The 26,868-nt window shown below is 36.2% G+C and overlaps 1 long non-coding RNA gene across 1 annotated transcript in view; it reads right to left on the bottom strand.

Annotated features, from left to right (window-relative positions):
* Positions 1-475: 475 nt before the first annotated feature.
* Positions 476-26,868, bottom strand: part of LOC113995924 — a 39,492-nt gene continuing 13,099 nt past the window's right edge. The window contains exons 4-6 of the long non-coding RNA XR_003543575.2: positions 14,095-14,124; positions 9,728-9,787; positions 476-515 (exon numbers count right to left, since the gene is read on the bottom strand). This is a non-coding gene — a long non-coding RNA (uncharacterized LOC113995924). The remainder of the gene's footprint in view (positions 516-9,727; positions 9,788-14,094; positions 14,125-26,868) is intronic.

The raw sequence follows: 26,868 nt of genomic DNA, 5'->3' as shown, positions 1-26,868 counted from the left end.
CTTTTTAATTTGATAGCATGTTAGTAGCATAGATTTCTAACAAGGGAGTTTCAGTGCTCCATACATCACTAAGATTACTTAAACATTTCAAATGTGGTTGATGAATGAAGTTTCCTGAGATGTGAAAAGATACAGAAAGTGTCAGGAGGTTGAGATTATTCATCATATCAATTATTGAATGTGGATGCGTTGACATCATACTCCCAGCTCATCTTTTATGGCCATTATAAAGACAGAACAGAAATAACAGACTTGGTGAACTGCAGAACTGTCAGGATATCCAACTTCTTCCCTCTTTTATTCCAGCACTTTGCTGTCACCACACAATTTTAGCATTTCCAGGTGTTTCTTCAAAAGTCATTCATAATAGCAGGAAAACAAGACCCTTTGAAAATCATTGACTAATACCTGGAACATGGCACATGGTGTGATTCTTGGGTTTGTTCTGTGCAGGGCCAGGAAGCAGACCTCAATGATCTTTGCGGGCCCCCTCCAACTCAGGATATTCTATGATTCTGTGGAAAACATCCCATACAGATCGAGAGAAAAAAAGGAGGTTAGATAACATAACATGAGTTTACAATTAGTTTGCCAGAAATAAAAATAGTGTCATTTTCTGCTGAAGGAGAGCAGGCTTCCCTTCATGCTTCCACATATTTTTTTTGTCCTTTTTTTTGCTTAAAAAGGCTACATTCAAACAGTCAAATATTTTTAACTCCTAGAATATTTCTCATTCATTCTTTTATTTCTTGTTTTGGCAAGTAAAATATAATGTTTAATCTTGCGTTTCTGACATACTCATGACAATTAGAAACACACTAAGCTAAACTAAAGTAAATAATGTAAAGGGGCTCTTTTTTTCATATGAACAAAGACTCTGCTTTGAACAGAACACTGAGGCACTCAGATACCACATTTAAGAGAACAGAGTTATTTGTTTTTAACACTACTATAATGGTCCTGACAATAAATCATCAATTCACATATCCAAACAATTATCTTTTCATGCATGCAAAGAAAGAATGCTGGAAAATAAAAGCTAAAATGGGCAAAAATGTGTTGCTACAAGGAGGACAGAAGTCTGTTACTTAAACTCCTTCAAGTGAAAGGTCATGTCATTTGTATAAAGCAACATACTCCTCAAGATCAGGAACTATGCCGACAGCTTGGAGAGTGATAGGTGGGAGAGTGGGAGGTTTGCACAGACCTTATGGCTTCAAATTCAACTTTAGACTAGAACTATTAGTCTCAGGCTAATGAAAAGAGTTGTCTGGCCCTTTGTATGTCTTCAACATTATTGTTTCAAGGGATGACTCCAGTACAGCTCAAAACGCAGTATTAGCACCTATCAACATAATTGAAAGTCTCCCACCCTTGAACAAGGCAGTCAATATTAACAGAAGAATCACAGAAATTGATAAAAGTTCTACAGACATGATGATAAACTTCTGGAACCCTCACTAGACATCACTGAACAAATGCAACATAGCTGGCAAGCAGCTTCCATGTCCACCTACAGACAAGTAGGACTGAATTTGCAGCATTGAGGTTATCTTCCTTGGAAAGCTTTCTTCAGCTGAGTCAAGAGTTAGTTCCAGTCACATCTAAATAAAGAGTATTCTTTTCCTAAAAGGATATCAAAATAAGTCCAAGCACTGATCATGGAGGAAAATTCCCTGGAGAAGAACATAAAGAACTCCAAATTGTGTGAGCAAAAATAACTTGTTATAAAACCCTACAACTTAGAAAATTTGACCTGATTAAAAGGTTAAAAAGCGGATTTGTTTCACCTACAGAATGGATTGAAACAGTGCTCAAACACAAAAAGTTGGTATAAATAGAATAATACTATTGTAACCTCTAGTATACTGCTGCAAAAATTAAATATTAAAAAGGAAACATTGTAATTATCATGTGAATGTAAACCTGGGACAAGGTATCTGGCAGCAAGATATTGAGAAATTTCTAATAATAGAGTATTTTATCAAAAAGTTACTCAAATAACTTTCATAAATTGAAAGAATATAGAATCATACAATATTTGGAGTTGGAAGGGACCCACAAGGATCATCAAAGTCCAGTTCCCAGCCATGCATAGGAAAGCCACAAGAATCATACCATGTGCCTGAGAGTGTTGTCCAAATGCTTCTTGAACTCTGGCAGTCTTGGTGTTGCAACCACTTCCCTGGGGAACCTGTTAGTATCTTCAACCCTCTCTCAGAATTGAGTATTGATCTTGGTAATTTTTCATGATCTCTGCCTCAATTTAATGGCATGCACTATTAATCATTCCGCTGGTTTGCACAATCTTGAAACCTCAGCTCTTCTGGATCATCAAAATGGCACTTGCCTGACTCCCTAGGAACTTCCTCAGGAAATAGCCAGGCTGGTAGGTAGGAAGGAGGCAAAAACTAACCTAAATGTCTTCTTTTCTATGAATCTCTGGTTAACTCTTTCTTCTGAAATAGTCTCTGATTATTATTTTTTTTCTTACTCAAAAGGGTTAAATTTGGTAAGAATACTGGGCAACGATGTAAAATACTCCCATCTATAAAGTTATAGTTCTACCACAGATATAGTTCATGTCCTCCTCAGTCCCATGCTCACAAATCTCCAAGACAATGCCTTATGGAATGCAAAACAGCCAAAATTGATGCAAATCCAGATTTCATATAGGCTTGCATCTTTCATTTTAGTGCACACAAATAGTACCTGGAAGAAAGAAATTATTTACCTGCCAGTCTTCTGACACAGGGACATTAGGACAACATTTTCAGTCAAGTTCCACCAGTACAGTAGTTTACTCTTGATGACATTTCTCTCAGTTACCCAGAAAAAGCTTCAAAACTGGTCTCTCCTCAAAATGTTAGTGAAGAATGGGTGTCTCTAAGACTTTCTGAGAGTCAAATTAGGGAAGACTATTTTTATTCTCACCATCTTTTCTTTTTTTTTTTTTTAGCTAAAACAATGTGTATGGAGAAAGAATACTTAAAATCTTTTCTCTACAATATGAATTAAAACACTGTTATTAAGAAAATTATAGGAAAAGTGCAATTTTCATCTGAAAATGTGTCCTGACATATGGAAAATAAAAAAAATTAGGAGAAATTAGAAGAATAAATAAAATCTCTAATAGAGAAATGTTAGACCTGCTTTCAGTTGTCATTGCAGCCCTACATACAGAGACTCTTTTGATGCTTTCATAAGGTGCCAATCAATGCTCAAAAGTAGAACTAATTGTTTGTATTCTTGAAGAGAGATATGCAAAACAATTCTGAAGTCCTATTTTACTAATATATGGTAACGAAAATGAAATATTAATAATATAGTCAACAGTACTATAGATATGAAAAGCAATGAATACCTAAAACTTGTACCTATAATACTCTTCTGACAGTAATATTATAGTATGTAGCTTTTGGCAGTTACATTTGTTATTTTTCAGGCAAAGCTGGCAACAACTCAAAGAAAGAAAACATTGGGCAAACTCCAGCAGCCCTTTCTTAGGCAAGATGTCTATTTAAATGCAAGATTTAACCTACTCTTTAATAGAATAAAAATGGATTATGAATAGGGTATCTTAAACTTCCTGCAAAATAGGATGGTCTCCTTGTTTGCACTATTTAACATTTTGATTTCCCATTCATTGCTGAGGCTGTAATGAGCATCAGTTATTACATGGTGGCTCAGTTCCAACATAAATCATTTAACCTCCCCCTTTTTATTGATTTATATTAGCATTTATTGATGACACTCATTGTCTCTAAAGAGCCTGAGATCTCACATTAATTAAGTTCAAATTAAAACAAACAATGATATACACTACGGATTGTTGAAATATCCTTCAAGGTTTCTTGCCACATGCCTACATTCAGTTTAGACCTCATACCATTGCCATTCTAAAAATTCTAACCAGACAAACCAAATTAAACTGAACAAATAAACACAGCAAAAGAAGAAGACCAGGGCAGGCTGAACATGAGCCATCTGAACATGAGCCAGCAGTGTGCCCAGGCGACAAGAAGGCCAATGGCATCCTGGCCTGGATCAGGAATAGTGTGGTCAGCAGGACCAGGGAAGTGATTCTTCCCCTGTACTCAGGGCTGGTGAGGCCACACCTCAAGTACTGTGTCCAGTTCTTTTAGGAAGGATATTGAGGTGCTGGTGCAGCTCCAGAAAAGTGCAATGAGGCTGGTGAAAGGACTGGAGCAGAAGTCCTATGAGGAGCAGCTGAGGGAGCTGGGGTTGTTTAGCCTGGAGAAGAGGAGGCTCAGGGGAGACGTCATCACTCTCTACAACTACCTGAAAGGAGGTTGTAGCCAGGTGGGAGTTGGTCTCTTCTCCCAGGCAACCAGCTGTAGGAGAAGAGGGCTTAAGCTGTGCCAGGGGAGGTTTAGGTTAGACATTAGGAAGAAGTTCTTCACAGACAGAGGGATTGGGCATTGGAATGGGCTGCCCGGTGAGGGGAGGGAGTCACCATTCCCTGGAGGCATTTAAGAAAAGACTGGATGGTCTAGTTAACAAGGTGGTGTTTGGTCATAGGTTGAACTTGATGATCTCAGAGCTCTTTTCCAGCCTAGCTGATTCTGTGATTCTCTATTCAGTCTTGAAATTACTATTGAATGGGTTTAGCAAAATTATAGTGTCGCGATGTTGTATCAGACGTCGGTCTTTTTTTTTTTTTTTTTTTTTTTTTTTTTTTTTTTTTTTTTTTTTTTTTTTTTTTTTTTTTTTTTTTTTTTTTTGCAGTAGTATATATAAGCCTATCTAGCTCAGCAGTATCTTTCTTCTGAAAATATTTTAATCACAGGGAGAACATTACGCTGTATTTTTCTGTTTCCAAGACCTCCGATGTTCTTGGATGCACAATAAGTTTGGGGTTTTGTCTCACTCTCAGCAGACCAATTTATACCTTCCTTCCAATACATTCATGTAATTCTCAATCAAATATGTTGATTTAATCCCACAACTATATTCAATGGTAAATTATAAGCATTCTGTACAATAGCATAAATATGGACCGCTATGAGAATTTTTTTCCAAGCCATGAATGGCAATCTTCACATTCTGCAGGAACAGAAACACGGACTATAGTTATTCTTTGTTAACTAGATCTCTGCTAAACTATTGTTCATCTTGTACAACAACTATCAATATATAAGTATCGTAAATATTATATAAATCTAGACTATTACAAAAGTATTATAAATATTATTATAAAAACGATCCTTGAGAGGATTTTTCTAACTCATATAGAACATTTAAAAGTTAATTCAAATTCAAAGCTCTCACATCACTGAAGCGTTCAGGAACGCTTTCTATTAACTTAAACTGAAAACCTCACTTCGATGTATTCTGACAATTTTAAGAAATGTGGGAAGCAGCCACTAACTGGTTTTAAGGCAGTTAAGACTTAAAACACTTGTCTAAAAAATATATCTGACTCTCTGCCCATAAATCTAGTCCTAGTGCTAAGCCTGGGCAGAGATTTGTGTCACAAGACATGCTGAAGCCATTGTTGGAAATAGGTGGGAGAGAGTGCCTGTATTAGCCCATGGTGCTGCTATGGCTTGGCCAACTCTTTGCAATTCCACTCTTTTCATGGGTTTCACATGTTTTGCTCCTCCTATAGCCCTCACCATAAGTGTAGGTGGACACTTCTGTAGTGAAACATGCAGAAGATTCTTGTGAAAAAGATGCAATTGGGAGAATTCTCACAGAAGACCCCACTTTACTTCCTCAATCTTTTTGCAGCACTGCTCTTCCTATGGGTCTTGTATCTCTCTCAGGGAACAATAAAGGCAGTTGCTCCTTAGCAGAGAAAGGAGAATTTTGAAGACAAGCATCACAGCATGGCAGGCAAAAGCCATGGCCTCACCCACACGAGGGCTTAGTCCTGTCAGGAATTCAGCCCATGGGTTAGGGTCAGAGTCCAGATCAACAGGGCACAATCCCAGCATGGCTACAGAGTAGCTCAATGCAGTCCATGCACAAGCCAAATGTGAGAACCTCTACTTAATGCAGCGGCCAGCAGGGGAGATGGGAACCCCACCTGCAGTTTCTTCCAGCTCTTCCTTGGAGAATTGCAAGGTCAGTTGCGGCTTCTCAAACAGGTCTCACCTGTCACAGCTATTCTCCCAAGAGGAGAGAGGATTGTTCTCCTAACTGACCCTAAGCCTTGAAGGAAAATTCTGCCACAGGATGTACTGAAACCCCAGAGGAAAGTCTGAATTGGGAAGATTTCTCATAGCAGCCCACATTTTGCTTTGCCCTTTCCAAGGTCACCAGCTTTCTTTTTCTCCCTAACCTAAACCTAGTTTTAACCGTGGTCTCAGAGCTTTTAGTACACTTTTCATTAAGTATTTCTGCTAGTCCTTGAAAACTAACTATTCTTTTAAAAAGACATACCAAAATAAAAGACTCCAGCTTTCCTTACCTACATTATATTTTATTATTGTTTTAAATAAAATATAATCTATGTATATGGTTTCTGTGTGTTACATGTGATCTTTATTTCCTGGTAGGTTATGCTGTACTTCCATCATTGTTTTACCCTCAAAGTGATCTGTACAGCGGTCTTTATGAGATCTCAGTTTTCAGAATAGCACAGGTTTCCTGCTGTGATTCAGTAGTTTCATGCGAAGACCATAATATTGATCTGATTATTTTAACTGCTTCTGCACAATAATGAGGTAGTTAGTGTAAAATAGTTGTTCAGTTATATAAACCAAGTTGTATATTTCTAATTTGGATTTTGCAACCTCTATGTAAACTTTATTTTAGGCTTACATGTTTGTCTTTGTCATGATGCTTCTTTAATCAGTTATTCTGATTATTTTACTTATCCTTGTAAATAATTTCTAACCAGTAAGTTATTCTGTTTTTAGTCCAGGAAGAGGGACATTATAAACCTGATTAAAAGTCATGGAAGTTAAACAAAAATTCCAGCATTAGGACCAATTAGAAACTATCAGTTTACTATGCCATTTTTTTTTTTTGCAATGCTGCTAATTGACCCCAAATCATTCACTTGGACATTTTGTTACTCCATGTGAAGGAATTGAATTTTGCTGTCTAATTGCTGTTGGTTTACTAAGTGACAAGGTATTGTTTCAGCGATAAATACTCTGATAGAATAAAACTTAACATATTATACAAATACTTCTCCAAATTTTATTTTTAGTTTCAGCGCACACCTTAATGCCAGTGAAGTTTGATTGCCTCAGTGTCTGCAGAAATGAACACAAAGGAACTGGGAATACTTCTGAATCCAACTCATTTTAAAACTGACATGATGAAAGCACAGATAGCTTTTTGTACTACCAATCACCTCTAAATACTATGATTTTTTTCCTCAGTAAGGACTGGCATGAGGTTACAGATTTACAGCCAAAAGAAACATAGCTTCTATTTTGAAATTCTGGTTAAACACTTTAAACACCTGATTAGTCTTACTCAGATTGATAATTCAACTGACTTCACTTTGAACTCATGACTACCCTTCTGAGTAAAGTTTTGCAAGTACAAGCACTGTCAAGACAACATTGAATTTGTGGTTCTGAAACAGTTTACCACCTAATTTTACCTTTTAAATGCTAAAGGAAAACTTAGTGAAATTATTAATTTTCAATAAAAAACTTAAGCAAATGTCTTTGTTATCTCTTTGAACAAATAGATATATTTTATAGTATATTTATTCTGGACTTCGGTAAAGCCTTTGACACAGTTCCCCACAACATCCTTCTCTCTAAATTGGAGAGGCATGGATTAGATAAGTGGACCATTAGATGGATAAGAAAGTGGTTGGATGGTCACATCCAGAGGGCAGCGGTCAATTGCTCACAGTCCCAGTGAACATCAGTGACAAGTGGTATCCCTCAGGGGTCTAAATTGGGACCAGTGTTATTTAATGTCTTCATTAATGACATAGATGAAATGATTGAGGGTACCCTCAGCAAATTTGCAGATGACACCAAGCTGAGTGGTGCAGTTGCCACACCTGAAGGACGTGATGCCATCCAGAGGGACCTGGACAAGCTTGAGAAATGGGCCATGGGAATCTCATGAGGTTTAATAAGAACAAAAGGGAAACATTACACCCGTTAATGACATAGACAATGGGACTGAGTGCACCTTCAGCAAGTTTACAGGTGACACCTGCAAAGATGAGTGGTGCAGTTGACACACCTAAAAGATGTGATGCCATCCAGAAGGACCTGGAAAAGCTGGAGAAATGGGCCCATGGAACCTCATGAAGTTCAGCAAGACCAAGTGACAGGTGCTGCACCTGGGTTGGAGCAACAGGCTGGGGGATGAACAGATCGAGAGCAGCCCTGCTGAGAAGGACTTGGGGATGCAGGTGGACGAGAGGCTGGACATGAACTGGCAACGTGCACTTGCAGCCCAGAAAGCCAATTGTATCCTGGACTGCATCAAAAGCAGCATGGCCAGCAGGTTGAGGGAGGGGACTGTTCCCCTCTACTCTTCTCTGATGAGACCCCATCCGGAGTACTGCATCCAGTTCTGGGACCCCAACACAGGAAGGACATTGACCTGTTGGAGTGGGTCTAGAGGAGGGCCATGAAGATGATTAGAGGGGTGGAGCATTTATCCTACAAGAAAAGGCTGAGAGAATTGGGTTTGTTCAGTCTGGAAAAGAGAAGGCTTCAGGGTGACCTGATTGCAGCCTTCCAGTACCTGAAGGGAGCCCACAAGAAAGATGGAGAGACTATGTACAAGGGCATGTAGTGACAGGACAAGTGGGAATGGATTCAAACTGAATAAGAGTAGATTTGGATTAGATATTAGGAACAAATTATTTACAGTGAGAGTTGCGAGGCACTGGAACAGGTTGTCCAGAGAAGTTGTGGATGCCCCATCCCTGGAAGTGTTCATGGCCTGACTAGATGGAGCTCTGAGTAATCTGATCTAGTGAAAGGTACACTGGTCCATGGTAGGGGGTTTGGAACTAGATGATCTTTAAGGTCCCTTCCAACACAGGCCATTCTATGATTCTAGGCTAACACAGATATAATTAATTTTACAATGTATTTTTACATAGAATACAAACAGAAATACAGAAAAACATAGGATATACAGACTACAACAGTTCTGTAATTGCTAAGATTACTGAGTAGAGAATGACAGAAATTCTCAAATCATTCTTTTGAAAGCCCAGGTGAATACATGAAACAAAGTATATTACTTTGACATATTCTTGATGTGAGGGAGAAGAAAACCACATGGATATCAGTAATGAAACTTCTCTTAAGCTCACTTGTTTTGGGATCACATCCTAAATAGCAAAATTTTAATTAAAAAGGTGTGAGAGAATTTTTTGCTTCATTTGGGATGCCTAACAGAGCAATCAAAAAGAAAAAAAAAGGCAGCCAGAAAAGAAGAAGAAAATCAAGCTATTTCTCTGTTAGTGAATAGAATAGAGTGATTTGAGAATGGACCTTATAGAGGATGAAGGGAGAAATTGTACGATGTACTTATGGAAAGGAAAAAAATGTTAAAGAGACATTAAGGACAATTTCCTTCAGTCCCTGCTATAAGAATCTGAGACATAGACTGATGTTCACAGACAAAGTTCAAAAATATTTAATTATCACATACCTATCCAGACCTCACCGTCGGAGAGGATAGTGACACCAGCACTATGCACACATATAAAACCATATCTATTAGTAATACTCAAATATTTTTCATAGTGTGTTTCTGCTACCTGTATTCAGTTGACATCTTGTGAGATGCACGAGCTGGGACTCAGACCCCCAAAAGGCACCTGTTTGGAAGACAGACATACAGTGGTTACCTTGGCAACTGACACAAATGAAAGTTCTCAGAAGAGATTTTTTTCTCACATAGTTGTTTTTTCTGCTCGTAGTCTTCATTCTTATGTACACATAGATTCAGGCTACAAACTTTACCAATCAAAGTACAGCTGCAATGTTTCAACTCTGACTTTTATTATTTTCTGCTTTCCAGCAGCTTATGATGAGCATTTGCTCATGAATGGAGAAACTGGTAACTATCTGATAGAGCATGATGCTCCACCACAGAGCATGATGCTCTGTTGAAACTTTACAGATCATTTACATGAAATTTTGAAGAAGGAAAAAGGTTTACATTACTAGTGAAGAGATGCCTATACGCATTTGCACGTGAAGAACTGCCTAAATCAGAACCCCAAATTGAATCTTACGAAATATTTTGACTAAACATATATGTACATGCATGCTTAACAGTAAAAAATATGTTATTATTAATTAGAGTCAAAGTACTTTATAATTGTTAAGTATTAGCATGTCTATTTCACAGGCACAGAGAATGACCCAAAATCTGTAATATAAGTTATGCTACTTAAAATTTCCTCATTTTGGAACCAGTCTCATTTGGAATAAATTTTGCATCTTACAAATTGCTGTCTTATTACAGCAAAAATTTATTACTCATGTGAAAATATCACATAAGCAGTGTGTTTAAGAAGTGGATTGTATATCTTATCATGTATAAATACTACTCTAATCAGAAATTATTAGATAGAAGAAATTATGTTTCATCAAAAGTCCAACAAGGGACAAATTTGGAAGGTCACTTTTTCATTTAACCCCCTACAGTTCCTTCTTCCAGATTAGTTCATGTTTGATTGGTTGGACATGATTATGCTCTTTATCACATTTAAAAAAACCCGAAGCTATCTCATTTTCCCTGATATAGTAATTGGTCTAGAAGCAAATCAAAAAGCCATTGCATTTATTTGGTGATCTTACTGTGTCCTCAGTGAGTGAAGAATCACTTTACATGATACCCATTTCTTCTGTTTTATTCCCCAAGCAGAAATAATACCTTGAGGCACTAGTGGACTTTTCAGTTCTGGGAGGGTCTTGCATTCATATTTCTGAACCACAATCAGGAGCTTTTTTGTGTGCCTTCTCCTCTGGGCTGCTGATACTGGTAGCTAATGGTGCTAGTAGACCTCATCCTATTGTGAGACATTAAAACATTATCTCCCACAAACTCGTATATAAGACCATTGAGAGTGTAAACTGGGGCCTGTTGTATTAGTAGAAAGTTTCCTTCATTTTAGGTTTTCTACTTCTGCAGTTTCTACTGATTCATTGTACTAATCAGGATAAATTTTTTTTTTTCTGTCAGTATAGGTGAAAACATAGAAAAAGGAATACTGTCTTCCTTATAAGTGAGCACTATTTGTAATGGAAAATACCAGAAATGCAAAACTGTTTTCAAAGTACTTGAGCTTGAAATAACAAGTATTTGATAGGGTTGCTCTGCAACTATTCATTTTGTTTTGAATTCTTAGTTCTCTTCCTGTCTCCTTCTGTCTCAAATTTTCATCACTAAATTGTAAACCTGGCCTCTCTAGTGTTCCTGCTCTGTTTTAGTTTCCAGTACAATAACTACACTATTTCACAGTAAGGTTAAATGTGAAGGATAGGTAATAATTTGTCACTGTTTCAAGCAGAATTCAGGGACAATTGTGATTTAGGCTTCCAACTTTAAAATGTGATGTATAATTGACATTTTGATACTTCGAGGCCATGGTGTATTCTCACACTTCCATGAAAAAAAACCCAACTTGCTGACACAATCAGGAAACAGATGGTGACAAAGATCTTGCATTTAATATGCCAATCATTATGCTTTACTTGCATATTATCATCTCATTCATGAGGCCACTATATGAAGGAATTTTGCTATGCCTCTACAAATCAATCAAGAAGTCTTTTAGTATTTTTTTTAAATATAATTTAGGTCTTTCTTATTCTTTCTATGTTTCATTATATTTGGGGTGAAGTGTTTATGCAAATTTATTACACATGAAAAAATGCTTTGACAATACTAAGGTTAGAATAGATGTCAGCAATGAAACATTCACTATAGATAGCTTCAACAGAGAGACCAAGAAATGACTTGGCAACTGAAGTATCTGCATTTTCTGTACTTTGCTGTGGTCCTCAATCCAAAGGCAGTGACATAGTAAGACACTATGAAGGATGATGTTGAGTAGGAGGATGGATTTGGTAATGTGACCTCATATCTACTAGAACCTGGACTTCAGTCAAAATTTCTGCTCAAGAAAACCACAGATGGCAGATTACCAATAAATTTCAGTTAGAGTTAGCACTGGATTTAAAATCAGTGAGTATTTGACCCAAGCAAACCTTTTCAGCTCTGAAAATAGGCATTTTCCTTGAGAGTATCTGACAGAGTCCCTTCATACGGGAGTGAATTCATCCTCTCACAAACTGGGCAAGGACTCTTCTTGGACAGCCTGAGGTCCTCTGAAGATGTTTTAACCCATTATTGCAAGTGGTGAGCAAGGGCTGGTTCTTTCATCTTATTTCTATTCTGCAATGTCCAGACAAAGCTTCTTCCTTCATAAGTACCAATTCCCTCTTCATATTTAGAGGGAGTTGGGATATAGTTGGCATGATTTTTTTTTCTGTCTCACTCCTACTGTCTATCTGTAGGTTCCCTATATCCTAAAATGTAAATATTTCCATTTAAAGAAGTAAAAAATATTTCTGGTTCTTTGCAAAAGGATCAACACCAGCAAGAGGACACAGCATGTGTCTTAAAAGTGCATTGTTACTTGGGATTAAACATGCATCTGACCTGGTTATAGTTAGGTAATTATTCAAAAACATATATTTCTCCTGAAAATGTTCCATCCCTGGAAGTGTTCAAAAAAACACGGATGTGGCACTTGGGGATATGGCTTAGTAGTGAACATGATGGTGCTCGGTTAATGATTGGACTTGATGATCTTAGAGCTCTTTTCCAACCTTAGTGATTCTATGAAGTGAATCGAAATATACACTGACTTTCCCTAAAAGGAATTTTATGCCATTGTTCACCACAATCCAAGGTCATTTCAGGCACCATACTCTTCAGCAGCTATTTCCATGAGACAAGTCTCATAGAGGCAAGGTGGTCTTAGGCGCATGAAAAGTGAGCCTGTGTTTCTTTCAAATGTGTCACAACACAGAGTTTATGGTAGCCTTTCAGCATATGAGTGTTTCTTTCCCCCTTTCATTTTTCTTAAACTTCAGTAATTTCAGACTACTTGCAACGTACTTCGTTAGACCAGATCTTCACTGACTTAGAACTGGGAGTTCTGTCATCCTTATTTTGTTCTATTCCTCTTATTGTATGGTATTATTCATTTAGCTTGTCTAAGCAGGCTTGTGGTTTACAAAACCAGAAATCCTCAAAGTTGCAATTCTGTGTTCCTTTTAAATTGGTTAAGAAAAAACAAATACCAAAAAACCCCACCAAACCCAATACAGCATTGTGTAAGAGTTAGGCTGCTCTTAAACACAGGGTCAGATTTATTATTTGTTTTATTACTTATCAAAGAGAGTGGCTTACACACCTTGCATTATCTAGACAGCAGTCTCTTGGGATGTTAAAAGTCAGGGTTACATCAGTTCTTGACTTTATCCAGGCTCTGTGTTGTATAATGTCAGTGTAGCACAGCATTTCCTCTTTGTTCTGAGGGAACTTGATTCATAATGAGTCCATCTAGAGTGTACTCAGATTGTGATAAAGAGCTTTACACAGAGGCTCCTATTTTAGCGAAACAGGTGCTGGTTTTGATTAGAGAAAAATTACATCGTCCAAGAGAAAGGACAAAAAAAAAGCAAAGGGAAAGGAAGGCAAAAATAGAAAAAAATGGCAACCAGACACAAATACATTTGCACATATAAAGCTGTTCTAATGAAAGCCAAATTGATTTGACATTCAGTGGCAGTTTGAAGCCAAAAAAAGCAAAGCAGCCTACAAAAGGCCCAGCTCATTGTTTATGGAGTGTCATACTTCATCATTTGTGAGACCAGTAACAGTGATGGGAAGACCTTTAAAAGCAGGGAGTTTGCTCAGAATGGCTGTGTGGATACCGCTGATGTCAGATCCAATAGAATGATTGTGAGCTATTTCCTGAATTGAAATCATGTTTGTCAGATGAAGTAGATGTTTTCTAGAGATTATATCTTTGACAATAGAATTTAGTACATTGTTAAAATTCTTGGCTGATTTCTGCTAGGCAAACACAGCCACAATACTTACCTTTTGGTGGGTACTGATCATGGAACTGCCCTGAAGAAAAATCCAAAGGGAAAAAATTATGTAACATGCAAATGCAGCTTCCAGTACACAAAAATTAATCTCTATGAAAAAGAACTTTGTACAAAATCATGTAAATTAATGTAGGCACCCTTTCATCATCTTTATTTTCATAAATTACTTTACAAATATTTTTACAAACAAAATTTTTTACATTTTCACTAGAATAATGGACCCCTATTACTAGCAGACTGCAGAATATATTTCGTCCATCTCTGTTTTCAGTTAGAACACCTGGTGAGGAGTGACATGTTTATCAGATGTTGGTGAATGCCAACATGAATTAAATAAGCCTTCAGAAATAGCAAGATACTATAGACTTGTACAGGAAAGGATATGTGTGGGAAGTAGTCTCTCTCTGCCTTCTAGCTATGATCTCAATCTAGATATCACAATATTGATATTAAATTCTGATACCAATGTTTCTGTTTAGATTTCACTAGAAAATCTGTTTCTTCATTGGGGAAAAAAATCAGGAATTTCAGCCTCCTGGATCTCAATTCCCTAATGACTCGTTGAAATACAAATAGACAGTGATCTCAAACTAGCAAGTCATCAACCACAAGGCACATATAGTATCTAGTGTGGCCTTGAAACTCAAAAAGCACTATCAAGGTGAGCAAACTTATTATGGATGGCACAAGTGTAGACAAAAAAATTAAGAGAGACAAGATACATGTGGGTAGGTCTAAGTGCATAAACGAAACATTTTATTTCATTCACATTGAAAACAAAAATCAGTTTAACTTGTGTGTGTGTGTGTGTGTGTGTGTGTGTGTGTGTGTGTGTGTGTGTGTAAACCTTCCATTCTGTTTCATGGAAATGTCTGAATCTGTGAGTTTATTAGCATGACCACCCACCACAATAAATAGATTAGTAGGTCAAAATGTTTAAATATTCACAAAAAGCCAAAATTATGTCTATATTAAGTATTGTACTCTGTGACATATGAAAACAGTGCACATTGTTTGTTAATTATGTATGCAGATATAATTCCTGCTGTGTTAGCTTTGCATTGTAAATCATATGATTTAGTTTCTTTTGTCATATATAGGAGAATTATAAGCCATGTTGGAATAAATTACAAATTTGGAATATTGCAAGATAGGTTTCTAATTTCACTTTGTGATAGTATCTAGTGATTCAAGGCCATATCTATTCTACCACATCCTTGACTTCAGTTTGTGGGGGAAACGGGGTTGCTCTGTGTCTAACAACCACCATTTTAATAGTCAGTCTGGAGTCCTCCACTGATGGCAATTAATTCTATTGAATTACATACTTTAGTGCAGACAGCATGATAAGCCCTTCGACAAGTGTATTTCACTTTCCTCAGGCTGTAAGTGTTCTCATGGATAATTGTGTTGTGAAAAAAGTAAACAGGAAATCAGTTAGTGAAGACTGAAGAAATGCATTGCTACCAAATTTTGTTAAAACATTTAAAATGTTACCTTTTAGGATTCAGTGTCAGAATTATAACACCACAGAAGTGAATGCAAGCAATTTACATTTTCCTTAGAGCTATTGTTTCACACTGTCTGAAGATTCAGGCTATGTCTTTCACTGCTGAGAAATGATGTATTTTACATCAAACAACATAAACTTTATAAATTAGTGAAAACAAGGAAGAGGCAAATTTCACTTTAATGTAGCTAGTCAAGGTAAACCTTAGGCCCACATCTGCCATTATATTGACAAAATATAAGGGGAAATCACATGGTGTTAACAATGAAAATATGGCATTTTCAAAAGATCATTGTATTAATTACTTGCTGTTCATATTGGAATATTCTCTCCACAGTTCTACGCTCACAAAGTCTGAAAATACCTTACAGTTTGGTTTTGCATTTCCTTTCAAGTCTGTGAAAAGTGATAGTTTTTATTTGAAATTTTTCCAAAAAGGAGTTAACCAAGGTAAGTAGGCTCAATGTATAAACTTACGCATGATACTAAAAAGAAATATATTAAAAATTAAATTTTCTTGGTAAAATATTACAATTAATTGTTTTGTTAGTTACAGACAAAATATTTTTTTTCACTTAGTCCCTTTCTGTTTTCTGTGCTATATCAAGACCAAATATTATTTGTGGAAAACATTCATAAGTTATCTTATGAGAGAAGAAGAGTGAATATGTTAAGTTTCTAGTCTGGCCATGGAAAATTTATATAACAAAAAAGAGACGTTGACAAAATAGTTTTTCATGTTGAACTTTCCTACCAGACAACCGGTATCATAAGCTGGAAAACTGTTCTCAAACAGCAGATTTAGGAACTGCTTAGTTCATCAAGGACAACTGATTTGGATGTGTAATTACCACGTATGAAACAGTTGTTTCATCTAGCAAAAGAGCTGAGCAAGTCGCTAACAACTGAAGATAAACTAAGAAATAAATATTTTAGTTTTATTTTGTTTTTCTAACGCTGAGGGTGATTAACTCCTGGAACAAATTAACTCAGCAAGTGGTAATTTCTCCATTGCCTATATTATCTGCAACAGAAATGGATTTTTTTCCCCCATGAAAGACCTACTTGACTAATCCAAAGCTGACATAAAATCTGTTGCTGGAGATAAAGATGTGGGAACTCCCCTTTTCTGATAACTTATACTAAGTGTGTGATACTTGCATAGCACTTCCTTGCAAGTAAAGTTTGGATGGTTTAGGTAAATGGCTCCTGAGTGGTGCCTGACACAAGTTACTTGGCTCAGAAAAAAGGCATTAGATAAAATTTTATATGCTTGTGTTTTATGGAGATCTAATAGTCTGGATAACCTAGGGATTTCTTTAGTCTTAAAATTGCTAAGTTTCTATTAGCATCTTTAGGACATACAAGTACACTCAAGAAACAGAATTACATCCTATAGGAGCGAAACTGTTCCTTTGCTCAATTCCAAAAGTGGTTCTTTAGATTTTTAGCCCTTCAACATGGTCAGTCTTTTCTGCAGTACTGTAGCAAAAATAATTTTAACTACATTTTTTTTACGTCCAGTGACCACAATCTGTTTACACACAGCTAAGTCTGACTGTACCATATTTTATTCCATTTATCTAGCTTCAGCTTAGTAAATTCCAGCCCACTACTCCTTTTACAGCTCAGTAGAGTCATTGAGCCTGCTCAAGTGCTGCTAAACACATTCTGAAGACTGGGATAAAAAGGTATACTGAAAGCTTCATTGATACAGGTATTCTTTACTGCTGATGGAAAAAAGACTATAGGATGGCATTAAAAAACAAGGTAGGATTTACTCTTAGGTAACTAAGAGAATTGATATTGGGCCTGTAAACGGGACAGGTTAAACACAGACATTCAGATAAGAGCAAGCAGTTATACACATTTTCAGCATAAACCTTCAGTGTAAAAAAATCTCTTTTCAAGGAAGTGTAGCCGCTGACTACAAGCCCTACTCCTCACAGGCTGGTTATTATTTAAAGAGAAAATTTTCTCCTGCTTGGCAATCTAGTAATTATTTGAAGAGGAAGGAAAGAAAGACAAGAGGACTTATCCTGGAAGAAAACCAAAACTCAAGTTCCTCTTCCTTGTCTTTCTTCTAACAGTAGGGATCAGCGAGAAGAGGTATTTTATTCCTGGCCCTGCCTGTGCAAAGATGAGTAATATTCTCAGATCTAGAAAGCCCAAAACATAGAACAAAGAGAAAACAATTCTGCACTTTTATCCAAATCAGCAGTAGAAACTAGTCAACAACTGGGTTTTAGTCAATCATTTTATTGGTAAATAAAAACCAAATGAAAACAAAACACAAATACCACATCAAATAAGGTCGTTTCTGGTGCTAAAAAAAGTAAACCAGTGTGGTTTTACTTCACAACACCCTCCCCCAGCTTCTTTGCTCCATGCTTTATTCCAGCCCATGAAGTAAGAGTATGTATACGTAGAAAGAGACTAGTTCAGTAAAAAGCTGTTTTCTTATGCAATTACTCTTTTATTGTAGAACTACACTAAAAAAAAATAAAATAAAAAATACAGCAGTTTTGCAGCAGGTATTGTATAAGCAAGTGTACCTTTATTTTCCACATACTATTTGCAAAAGCAAATTGAGTGTTTTTTGGTCAACTGTGAAATGCCATTTGTAAATGGTTCATTGGCGTTTCTTTTCCCCTCTAATTTATTGCAAGTTTGGTTTTGTTTATGAAAATAGATTTGATCAGCGTAAGTGTTCACTCATTCAGCGATATTCAGCAGGTTTTATTCACTTTTATACATAATTGCATTTTCACTCTTGGAAACTCATTTACATAATCTCCGTATGGTCATTTCACAGTAACTGTTTGTGGCTCTGGTAATGCTAGCTAATAATTACCTTAAGCTATCTGAGAATACCCCACTACACATTGAATATATAGTTATTTCTTAATATTCAAACTCTAGATCGAAAGCCTTCTGACTAGTCCAATGCTATGAAATGTCAAGCTGTTACCAACAACAAAGACTGTGCCTCTGCTTCTCAGCTCCTGCAGTGAAGCCAAAAATGCCAGTGTTTACTTAAAGAAGGGGAGAAAAACCCCTCTCCTTCCTCTATACTTGGATCTGTGGTTATTGGAGTGAATAGTAGTTTTTTGTCATTGATTTCAATGGGAATTAAATCTGCCTCTCTCATCCCTTTTATGCTGCCCTCTGCATTTCTGGCAAATATTACACAATAATTGTCATACAACTACACTTCCTGTAGCTGAGATCCTGCTTAAATTCCTCATCTACTGACTTAGGTTAGGTTTCCCACCATCTTTTATGCAGAGTCATGATGTACATGTCTGTGTATATAAACACATAATCTCACTAGAAAAATAAGAGAGGAAACAAGAATTTTCCGTTGGAACTTCTGTAGGCCAAAACCTGCAGGTATTTTTACAACAGCATCCCAGATTCCCTGAGCTTTGGTGAATGCTTTCCAGCATTACTGTGGCACGAGATAGCTTACAATGAGAGTTTGAATTGAATGACTGTGGAAAGGGGCAAAGGCAGATTATGAAAGGCAGGACTTTCTTCCCATTCCTCCATAGCAATTGAATTTAAAAATGCCACTGACTTTAATCACCAGTTACAGGGTATTGAATCATACAGGGTTTTAGAATTTGGCAGAAGAGGTGAAAAATTTCTGAATGGGGATAAAAGAAAACACAGAAAAGCCTATATACGCTGCAGGGGAAAAAAACCTTGTTTGATATTTGACAGAATACACAGAAATAACATTTGGATAATGATTAAATAATACTGAGAAAGTCTACTGTGCAAACAAGAAATTTCTCAGGGTTGTGTATGTGTGTGCTATTTAATTGTTTTGGATTTTTGGTTCAGATTTCTTTTCAAAAAGAATGATGTGCTCTAAAAAGAGAGGACAAGCTTGGTTCAGTTATAGCTTTCATATAATTACTACAAACTAATGCAAATTAGACTCTAGGTCTGCTCAATGTACATTTCTGTGCTTGCCAAATTATGTTTGGCAGTGTGGTCAAGCAATAACAGATGCACACTGTGCCTAGTTTTCTCGGGCTGTTCAATAATTAGGAGGGCCATGTATTATAATAAACCACATCCCCTTGGCTGAGATTTGGATGCAAATTGCACACTAATTCACTTTCAAGTTTTTGGAAGCATACCAAAATACATGAAAATTAGGGAAATATACTATTTACTTCATGAAATGTGTTTAAAACTAAATAAAGCTCATTTGTAAGCAATGTTCATCTATTCCATCCTTGTAAAAAAATTAACGAGTTCCTTTTCCTTTACACTATTTAGTTCAGCAGCTAATGTGACACCTCTGCAATGTTCATGGCATCTCTATTATTTTTGCACTGAGACAGTACAATATAAAAGACAGTTACTCTGCTTTGTATTTCTCTAAGGTATTGCTGAGGTTGAGTGGATAATATCAGTTCAATGAAAGACTTGAATCACACTGCAATCCAAATTCTTTGCAATCAGTTGAGTTGTAATGGCATGCTGTTTATAGCAGAAAATTCGTCTTCTGAAAAGGCTGAAGATTCTTTACCCTTAGTTATTATACAAAGCTTGAATGGACAGATTTAATGAAAAAAATAACACTTAATGAGGGAAATTCTAGGAAATCCAGCAACGTAATGTAGTTGCTTGTGTAGATGTAACTACACGAGTCTCCAAATTAGAGAGAAACATAAAATTAAAACAGTTGAACTTATTGCTACACATATTAGCAGGTAGTTAGATTGCCCTCGAAATCGTTTAAAAGTGAGCTGCCTTGCAGTAACAGTTAACACCCCAAACAGATGAATATACTGCAACCTAAAAGTGGTGTAATAAGAGACACATCTCTTGTGTTTATTGCCTACTAATTGTAATGTGATTGCACCAAAGAGACAGGCTCACGAATTAAGATTCCTCTGTATATGCTCTAGACAAATACAGAAAAAAGGCAGTGAAAATGGAAAATATCAGAATGCTCTCCTGCAATATTAAGGGGGTTTTTTTGTTTTAAGAAGAGATAACATGGAACATAATTTTGTAAATATTTCCAAGTATTTTAAATTTTACAGTGATGTTCAAGAAGTTCGTTGCAAGAAAACAATGAGGCAAAATGTTGCTTGTCAAAAATATAAAAATTCATTTCAATATATTCTACACTGCCAGCACAATTTTAGTGACTACAGTGTATTTTTGACATGGGTGACTTAATTGTAAACTAATTCACACGGGCACTAGCAGAAATTTTTATAATAAAGCAGAAGTCAATAAATTACAGAAGTCTTAATTATTAAAAATTTAATAGAACAGAAATACAAGCATAATGACAGGAAGGAAGTGTCCTATGATTGAGATTGGGTTTAGGAGGATAAATCAATGCTGTGACATGCAGCTATGGCTAGACTGCTATGTATGTCAGGTTTACAGAGTTTTATAGCAGGTGTTTTTTAGGTGTTTCTTAGGTGTTTATCCTATTTAGTGGTTGTTGATATAGCAACTATATCATCACAGACTAACAGAACAGCAACAAAATTCTTGTTTCCACCATGATGAACACAGAGTTAACTACATAAAAGCAGTTTTGGCAAAAGTACTGCTCACTCTGTATGTTGAAACTGAAAACAGGCTAAAGACTAAATGTGGTAAAGCAGCTGAAATTGTAAATTTATTTGCATCATTTAAATTAAGGGACTGTGAGGAGCTTTAGGTGATTTTTGCAAAAATAACTGATTGAACAACTGAGTAGCAGATAAGCCTCAACACAGATAAGACACCTGCCCCCACGCCCCGCTAAAACATATTAGTGGAAACAGTCTAATGTATTTATACATAATGATGTCTTCTGAATTAGCTGTAACCTAAAAAGAAAAAGATCCAGGAAAAAAAAATCCAGGCACTGCTGTAGGCAGCTGAATGAAGAGACTTGTTCAGTGGTGATGAAAAAAGCAAATAAGATGTTAAATTGTGTTAAGAAGGGAATAGAGAATAGAAAAGAAAGGATTACAATTGCATGATATAAATCAATGGTACATTGATTACTGTATTCAGTTAGACATCTTATTTTAAAAAGACACAAATGAGAAGGTGAAATGAAGTACAATGAAAATGACAAAGGTGTTACTTTCACAGTCACTAAATTATGTCAGCCTCTCCAGAACCATAAGGGACTAAGTAGAAAATGTTAATCCCAATAGATTAGATAGAAACATCCTAAGAAAGCTAGCCCTTTTTCTAACATTTATCAGATGCAAACCATCTCATTTATGAGACGATGCTTCAGCATGCTGCCAGTATCTGGAAAATACAATGATAGTGTAGAGATGTTTTGAACTACAGTCATTCTGTTGTGTGTGTACTCACAGTAGATGCAAAGAACGTGTAAATCCAAATCATCACTTGAGAAATAATGTGATTTCAATTTTTTGATGAAGAATCTTTCTCTGAAATTAGTCTATCCACTTAAACTTCTGGGTATTCCTAGCTTGTCACATTTTCTTGTGAAGGAGGGTTTGGGGGGAACCTGACATTTTGGGGGCTTGGAGATGGGAGGAGTTGTTAGTGCTTTTTTGAGGATTTTGCTATTCTTTTATAGAAACAAATTAAATGAGATCAGTTAGGATTTATTAATATTTTTTTTATTGTTGCGAAGTGATGAGGATCATCACTTGACTGAACTGTTCAAGACAGTGGGACATATATGTAGTAGCTCCCTAGACTTGGAGAAGACCTCTGAAAACATCAAGTTTGTGCATATTTGTGTCTGGTAAAACAATATGTGTGCATGTTAAACATTGAAAATAGTCCAAGAGCTGCCATTAATTTGAATTGATCTGAAATCATTATCTAGAACTGCCAGGAAATTGAAAAATGAGTTATTTACTCAACACTTATCTGAGATACTCCATATCTTTTGAGGAATGTACAACAACATAATTATCATCATGTTTCTAACTTCAATGGTACATTAATTCATTAAATATGAAAGAAAGCATTCAGAAATGACTTTGGTAACGTATCCATATATAGTTATGCTCTTTAACTGTTGCGCTCATGTGATAAGCAACACATGAAGAAGTCTCTCTGGAGCGTTATTCAGTAGAATAGTCTCCCAAGAACTTTAGGTAAACTATATTTCAAGTTGTGTAAACCTATATAATGATAAATATCTGACAAAACTTTGGGTATAGGGCAGACCAAACACATTGTCAATTGTCTTCGTCTTGCCAGCTATGTTCCTTCAGCAGTTGACAGCTTTTGTGATTTTTTTCAGTCTATTTTACTAGAGATGATAGAGTTACACTGGCATGTCTTGCATATCTATTAGATGGCTGCCTGCACTTAAAGCTCAATGAACCCTGCAGATTCCTTCTAGTCACTCCTCCTACATTCCTTATCAGAATGTTCTGAGAATAATATCACCTCTACTGAAGTGTCAGGTGAAAGCCAAAATAAATAAATTAATTTCTCTTTATTTGATTAATTGTATGACATGTTAACACCATTGAATTGATCATTATGACTTGAGGTTTTGCTTATCAGCGTCTCTTTCAATAGTTCTGGCAAGTTATACAGTTATATTGAAACAGAGCAATAATTTTTATTTAACTGACTATCAGAAATCTTTTCAAAATTTATAGCATTCAAATTTTTCAAGGAAAGATGGAGAAATTTATTTTCTGTTGAAAATAACCCATTTTCCAGTGAGTCCACTAAAAATTTTGGATTATCAAGTGTTTAGCTGAAAATATTGAGATATATTTTATTATTATTATTACCATGCATATCTATCTTCCTGTTTACTTTCCTGTTAATTTCTTTTTAAAGCTAGAGCTCAAATTTGCAAAGGTAGATGGTTGAGTTAGGTGCCCAAATACCTCCACAGATGTGACAGTAAGTCTCAGTCAGATTAAGGTTTAAAAACCTGTTTTCTGCTGCAGAATAATACATTGGGAGAAACACTTGCAAATTATACTGTTTTCATCACTCATTTTTTTATTCTTTTCTAAAAGACTTTGGGAAGCTCAGTACCACTATTTGCTAAGACGGTATGCTTTGTTCAAACTTAGGAATGCTCTAGGAATGGTGTAATGGCTGAGGATAAATTGTTATCTTCCAAGACTTGATGCTAGCAATGTGATCTGCTTCAGCTCAGAAAAGAATATCAATTCTACCCACATCTGCCACACCCTCAGCAAATATAGTAGCAAATACCCTACCTGGGATGGTACGGAAAAAAGGTGGCCCTTCACTCCTACCTAGTGTTGCTTCATGTTTCCTCTGTGAAAAGACAACTTACAGGAGCAGTTTTAGGGTAATGAGTATTTTTGTCCTAGATCATCTCCTTGCAACGTGTAAATATCAACTTCTCAGAGACTTAGGAGAGATGTCTCTTTTCAGTATTTCCCACAAGTTATTTTCGGTAACTTTTGGTCTACGTTATACTTTTATGGATCCCATTATCAGCTTTCTCTCCTCACAGACTTCAGGCAAGGTAGTGAAACACCTGCAATAAGTGCAATTCCAGTAAGTGACAGGTTTGGTGCTGCAACAACCAGCTAATGTTTTGAGGCCCCAAAGTGTTTTGCAGTAAAGTTTTATATCCTCAGGATTTTGACAACCTTTGCAATTTTCAAGAAGTGGGATAAAACTATCTCAGAAGTGGTTACAAAAGCTGGGGACACTTTTGTTAACTGAGCTGTCATTTTGGCATGGTTTCAAGTGCATGGCAGACTCACTGAAAAAATATTGCATCATAAAATAAACCATGTAACAGAGTCTTAGCATGGAATATACCTGAGAACATGAGGTCAATCTATGCTTGTTATCTCTTAGAGATTAAAAAAATCCCAAACAACTGAAAACCCCAACCTAGCAGAGGGTTAATTTAAAACTAAGAAGAATCTACTTCAGGCAGTAATGTTTTTTAAACCTTCCTTTATAAATTTTGCTTATCAAGGAGTGCCCTTCTGGTATATCAACTGAGCCAAGACTGAGTTCTCAAATACTATGATGGCTTCTGTTAATTAGATAGTTTATCTGTGATGAGTTGTTGACACTGAGATGATTTGTGTTAAATAATTTTAAAATATTCCGTGGGGCACTAACTTAGATGCATTGTTTGTTCATATTCCAGGCCCCAGTTTCAATCTTTTTTACAGTCCTCGACAGAAATGATGTTGATGCTTCAGCTAACTTCTTTAAGTCAGAACAAGTAACATTACAAAGATATTTTTTGAGTAACTGGAAATCTCTGTAATATTTATTTCCTTTTATATTCTGAGCTTTAGTTTAATACCATAAATTTGAAGAACATTTTTTGTAATATTATTTAAATATGCTAAGTTTTGCTAGTTTATAATTTCTTAAATGTTTCTTTCGTGATGTTTTCCCTCTCACAAATCCATCTCCAGTCCCCCACTTCGGGATAAAATGCAGGACAGACTGGCAGAATGTGACACTTCTTTCTACTAGGGTGCTATATTTTTCTACATGCTCTATATTTTGGAAGCTTTACTTTCACAGGAAAGGTGGACAGGCTGGGTTTTAATTGTGAAATACACTATTTGTTAAGGAGTGTGCTTCAGTGATGCTTACTGCATATTACAATTTGAAATGAAAAAAAAATTTAAGCCTCCATGTAGATGAACCAAAGGTAAACACTTAAAGGGTGGAAGTTACTCTGGCACCATAATAACAGGAGTACATCCTTATTTGTTCTCCTTGTTCTTCTACTCCTTAAATTAGTTCTCCCCTCCTATCTTGCTTCTCTATTCTTAAACATTTCAACCTTGCCATTTCTCTCTTTTCTTTTCTTTTCTTTTCTTTTCTTTCCCATTTATCTATTCCCCTTTTCAACAAAAATTATACCCTTCTTTCTGACTGTTTTTATCCCCTTTTCTCTTGTTTGCCTTCATTCTCTCTCTAGACTTTAAAGCCCCAAATGCTCCTTTTTCCTTCTCACCGCCCCATCCTTCCTGAGTGGGAGTGCTGCCCATGCCGCGATAACACCTCAGACTCTGTTGTGATCTCCATTCTGCATTTGCACATGGATACAGTCCCCTAATTGAGAGACTTTTTTTTTTTATTAAAAGCATTAGACATTTATATGTAGGAATAACACTTGCAGAGACATTCTCTAGGTTAAAAGTTAAAAGGGATGTCAATCATCATACTTCAGAACATAAACAGATTGCCAGCGTGGGTTGAAAAGGAATTTTCCCCACACAAAATCATAGAAGTTTGCAATAGAAAAGAACTAATAGGTCAGCTAATCTATCTACCTGCCAATTCAAGCTTCTTCCACAACATGTATTTTGCTGCTCCTTTGGCCTTTCAAAAATCTCAAGCGATTGGACTGTTAATGCTTACCCACAGAGATTATACAGTTGTTTAGTGCAACTAGTTTGCTCTCCAGAATTTTTCAGGTAGACAGATTAAACTTTATTTTTTTTACCTTCATCCCACTAGTCTTAATGCCACTTCCATCTATCATATTAAATAACATTTCTCTCTTGACTTATTTTTCACACCTTTCCATTAAATATAAATTGCTGCCATGGCCTGTTTGATGATTCTTACCTAATCTACTACATGCCTTTAGCTAAATAAACAATTCTTTTCAGTATGACCTATGTTTAAAATTATACTCTTGTAACTACAATGCAAATGAGAACAATCAGCTACATCATGACTGTAGGCAAACTAGAGCTTCTGAATATATAAATGAATACGCATATATTTGTCAACAAGGATATCCATATACGTGGTAAACTCACACCTATGCAAAATGAACATGCAGCTAACTATAATTTCCAGCAAGACAGCTCTTTCAGCTACATGAACTTTTCTATGGTACTCTTTTCTGTTCTGAAATTCTTTGTTCAGGAAGGAAGACAGCTTTCCAAATAAGGTGTCTGTCTCTACAGACAAAAAAAAATTGTTTGAGGATTCAGAATAATGAAGAATTTTCAATAAAATAAAAAATACAGAGAAAAGCTTTAGTGTTTGACAGGGAGGTTAAACAGGTAAAGGAGTGCTGTCCCTTCCACGGCCACTTATAAATTATCCCACAGACCACGAAAATCAGTCAAACCAGAATTCTCCAGCAGGTTTTAAAATTCTCATATTCTAGCTTGTAAACAATGGGAAGACAAAAAATGCACAGGTAACCCAAACAGGCATAGGAATACTTTGCCTTGGTCTCAAAGAGACACATACTCTTGCAGATGTGACAGTGGACAGGGTGAGAAAGTACTACAT

Source organism: Pipra filicauda, unplaced genomic scaffold (assembly GCF_003945595.2).
Source record: "Pipra filicauda isolate LSUMZ 115617 unplaced genomic scaffold, ASM394559v2 scaffold134_size1991817_pilon, whole genome shotgun sequence".
Taxonomy (NCBI): Eukaryota; Metazoa; Chordata; class Aves; order Passeriformes; family Pipridae; genus Pipra; species Pipra filicauda.
This window is presented reverse-complemented; position numbering and strand designations above follow the sequence as displayed.